General features: G+C 40.2%; 1 pseudogene across 1 annotated transcript; it reads left to right on the top strand.

Moving 5' to 3' along the window:
- Positions 1 to 2,922: 2,922 nt before the first annotated feature.
- On the top strand, positions 2,923 to 3,882 carry LOC122696856 (annotated as a pseudogene). The gene has a single exon (XR_006341865.1). The product of XR_006341865.1 is annotated as a peptidyl-prolyl cis-trans isomerase FKBP3-like (transcript).
- The last annotated feature ends 817 nt before the right edge of the window (positions 3,883 to 4,699 follow it).

Genomic DNA, 4,699 nt, shown 5'->3' with positions numbered 1-4,699 from the left:
GCTAACCATACCAAGTATTGGAGTGGATGCAAACTGGAACTCATACAATGCTGGTGTGAATGCAAAGTGCGCAACCACCTTGGAGGAGTTTGGAAGTTTCTTCAAAAGTTAAACTCACACCTACATTAAGACCCAGCCATTTCACTCCTAGTTATTCGGCCAAAGAAAAGGAAATACACACTCGGAACAGACTTGTACATCGACATTCCTGGCATCTTTTCTGTAACAGCCCCAACTGGAAATAACATACTGTTGGCAAAGAAGGTTAGGGAGAGTGACTCTCGTAACTCCTGGTGTAGTATAAAATATAATTCCTATATATTTCAGCAAGAGCCATCAAAAGTACAATTATCCTACACACAAAGCTGTGCATGTGTAAAATGATGCATCTACAAGGGTACACATATAGCTTTGTCTATAACAGCAAAAGGATGGAATCTCTTCAAGTGTCTGTCAATTAGGTAAATACATTAAAAAAACAAAAAAAGATACTAAACGTCCTCTATTAGTTTGCAGGGGTTGCCAAAACAGAATATTACAGACTGGGTGACTGAAACAAAAGTAATGTATTTTCTTACAATTCTGGAGGCTAGAAATCGGAGATCAAACTTATTAACAGGTTTGTTTTTCCTGAGGTCTCTGTCTTTGACTTGCAGATGGCTGCCTTCTTTGTTACTACATTTTGTTTTATATGAGAACATTGTTTTTGTAATGTCACAAATAGAATAAATTCAACTCATCCTAAAATAACATCAATTGTGAAAAGCAATAGACCACGTGAAATTAGCACCTCCCTCCTCTACATCCTAGAGGATTAATACAGTATCAATACAGATACATCTTCCAGTTATAGGGCTAATACGAGAAAGGAAAGACAGACACATATTAGGGATAATCATATGTAGTGAAATGAAAAAAAAAATGGCCTTAATACATTTCAAACTATAGATTTAAAAAAGCTTAGGAAAAAAGACTAACTGAAATTTACTTAAGAAAAAGTAGAAAAGTTTGACTACAAACTAAAGAAAAGAAAAAATCATCAAGTATCTCTCTCCAAAGAAGATTTATACTGAGATAGTTAGATAGCTATCAATGCCATTTTCAAGGGTACATGTCTATGAAAAATAGATGAAGGAACTTGCACCACTAAAAACTGACATCAGAACACTGACACCCCATCTGACTGTGGGGCCTCTTGCTGTTCTGCCTTTATGTGGTCCACGTGGCCTCTTCACTGACTCTGAGCACCCAGGACTGTATTAGTTGACTGAATTTGGCAGAAAATGGTGTTAGTCCACTACCAGGCCTAGTCGTTCAGAAAATTAGCAGCACCCACATCCACCCTCTTATCCCTGCAGGGTCCCAAGCTGCCAGGTAAGAAGCCCAACCAGCTCACTGGAGAGAACCTCGCAAGAGGCCCACATGGAGAACAGAGGCCAAGCCATCCCAGTCAGGCCACCAGAGGAATGCACCTGCAACAGGGACCCTAAGCAAGAGCTGCAGAACCTCCCAGTAGAGCCCAGCCAACCTGCAGAGCTGGGAAAGTCAATCAAATGGTGTGCTTTAAAGCCATTGTGTTCGGATGGCTGTTTCATAGGAACAGATGACTGAAAACACTCACAAAACAGAGACACGTATGCAAATACATACACATCCATCCCTTCTTGCTAAGCACTATAAAACAGAATCACGCAACGCTGCAAAATTCCACAATAAAATAACAGCAAATCAAATCTTGCAGTTCAATGACTGCTTAACACACCATGGCCAAAAGAATGCTACAAATGGACTGTAAGATAGTGCAACAGTTATATATATATATATGCATATATATATATATGCAATCCATAACTTTAGGGAGTTAAGGGAGAAACCATATATGATCATCACTCAAGTTCCAAAAGTACACTTGGAAAACATGTTAATTATCACTGTTTTACTAGAATTTTAAATTTATTTTGAAGTGTCAGGCTGCACTGAGGGAGGCCACAAGTCTCGGCAGTTTTCCTGGAGAAGTATGGGGCAGAGAGACGAAGACAGTGTCATTCAGGTTGAGTGAGGAAAAGGATAAGCTGCCAGCTATTACCAGCAGTAGTCAACATTTTTCTGAAAGTTCCAGATGACAAAATCAACGTGAAGAAGAGATGACTTTATATAGGAAAGTGGCCAAATCATCATCATATACTGCTTTTTAATATTTATCAGCCAAAACCAGTTAGAAAATGTAACAGAAAAGAAGATTCCATTCACATCAGGAACAAAAACTGAAAAGTATTTCATTGGAAAAACACCTGAAATGGGATTGCATTTATATCCGTAATCAGTTAACAATGGGCACATTGGACGGTGGCATTGAGTAGGTAAAATGGGAACTTACTTTGATTTTCTACATTGTATGTTTTCTTTTATCTTTTTAATTGTGCATTACCTTTAAATTTAAAAAATTATATATTTTAAAATTCTAGACACAACTCTATAGAACCAACCAACATAAATCAATAAAACCTACAAAATTTTAACTTTTCAACCAGTATACATTTACTTCAAATAAGAACTATACTTATTATTTTATTTTGGGAATGAATCAGGAAAGTATATCATACAGTTTATATACAGGAATGATGCTGGGCTGGCAACAGGGCATTGGCCTTTACCGCAGGTTCCTCCTCACAGCTGACTCACATGCACTCTGGGCTCCCCTGCACATGGTTCCACATGCTTGGAAGAGCATAATGCAAGGGAAGTGACCACTGGCCTACAGTTAAAACATCACCCATCCCATTCACTAGAGAAACTTCCTTATTGTTTCCTGGCAGAGATTCAGATGAAAATCTGATCTAGCTATGAATCTATGGAAAGAAGTAGTTTTAAGAATGAGGGGAGGGGCGATGCCGAAGCCAGGCGGGCGGCTCAGTAAAGCGGAGGCAGCGGGGGAAGATGGCGGCGGCCGTTCCGCAGCGGGCCTGGACCGTGGAGCAGCTGCGCAGCGAGCAGCTCCCCAAGAAGGACATTATCAAGTTTCTGCAGGATCACGGTTCAGATTCGTTTCTTGCAGAACATAAATTACTAGGAAACATTAAAAATGTGGCCAAGACCGCTAACAAGGACCATTTGGTTACAGCCTATAACCATCTTTTCGAAAGTAAGCGTTTCAAGGGTACTGAAAGTATAAGTAAAGTGTCTGAGCAGGTGAAAAATGTGAAGCTTAATGAAGATAAACCCAAAGAAACCAAGTCTGAAGAGACTCTGGATGAGGGTCCACCAAAATATACAAAATCTGTTCTTAAAAAAGGAGATAAAACCAACTTTCCCAAAAAGGGAGATGTTGTTCACTGATGGTATACAGGAACACTACAAGATGGGACTGTTTTTGATACTAATATTCAAACGAGTTCAAAGAAGAAGAAAAATGCCAAGCCTTTAAGTTTTAAGGTTGGGATAGGCAAAGTTATCAGAGGGTGGGATGAAGCACTCTTGACTATGAGTAAAGGAGAAAAGGCTCGACTGGAGATTGAACCAGAATGGGCTTATGGAAAGAAAGGACAGCCTGATGCCAAAATTCCACCAAACGCAAAACTTATTTTTGAAGTGGAATTAGTGGATATTGACTGAAATAGTGAAGAAATCGTCAACAATAAAACATGGCCGTGAAGAAACTTATCTAAATTAGAGCTGGTTACTATTGTTAAGATAAGAGTCAACTGGAAAATTCAAGTTAGAACATGTTTACTTGATCCCTCAACTTTTAAGAAATGTAATCCATTATAAACCCTTGAACTTTAAAATATTTTACTACAGTTGTGTAAAATATCACTTAAAGAGAACTGATTTGCCTTTTACCTCATGTTGTAAACTAAAAGGCTCAATAAAAATGTATCCAAATGTCAAAAAAAAAAAAAAAAAAAGAATGAGGGGATTCCCTAGAGGTACATGGTTAGGGCTCTGTGCTTTCAATGCCCAGGGTGCAGGTTCAATCCCCGGTCGGGAACCAGATCCTGTGAGCCGCACAGCTTGGAAAAGAATCTGCCAAGGGCTGCCTGCTGCCCTAAGTTCTAATACATGTGTTGTGAAAATATGGAGATCCACACCCTAGGTAGAGGCTCTCCGTAGCTTGACTACTTGAGTATAATTTTGGCCTGAAATATTCCCGTCTAAGAAATAAATTGTACAGAGAGCGCCAGGTACTGGGTTTATCTGGGTTTTAAACTTCAATGTCTCTGAGATTACTGGGTTGGTCATGGAGGGGACTGGTGGAGAAAGGGTATTGACCAGCAGGTAGGACCCCCTTGTGCCTCTCTGATGCCTATCATTTCAATGGACAGTAGAAATTGCCCTCCACTTAGCTGATCAGCTCTTCCTGTGACTTTTTGGTCAATGTGACTCTTGGGGTGAAATTGCACAAAATTCCTTTCCTAGCCCCAATCTCAATTTCCTTTTCCAAAATGGACATCCTGCAACACAAGCTTGCACACAGGCATGAGCCAGACCAGCCACCACTGGAAATGGGCAAAATCCATTGTGTCCTTTAGAGACCGCCAACTCCACCTGCCCATGGGATTTGGAAACAAACTTCGGAAACGCAGCTCCCTGGCCTGCACAGCACACTTCCAGCAACAATCCAAGAGGCAGAGGGACACGAGGCCTCCCTTCACACCAGGTGAAGCTCTCCCTCAGTGTTTAAAAGAGATGAACATCTAAC

The sequence above is a fragment of the Cervus elaphus genome, chromosome 7 (genome assembly GCF_910594005.1).
Source record: "Cervus elaphus chromosome 7, mCerEla1.1, whole genome shotgun sequence".
Classification (NCBI taxonomy): Eukaryota; Metazoa; Chordata; class Mammalia; order Artiodactyla; family Cervidae; genus Cervus; species Cervus elaphus.
The sequence above is the reverse complement of the archived record's forward strand: the minus strand, read 5'-3'. Positions and strand labels throughout refer to the sequence as shown.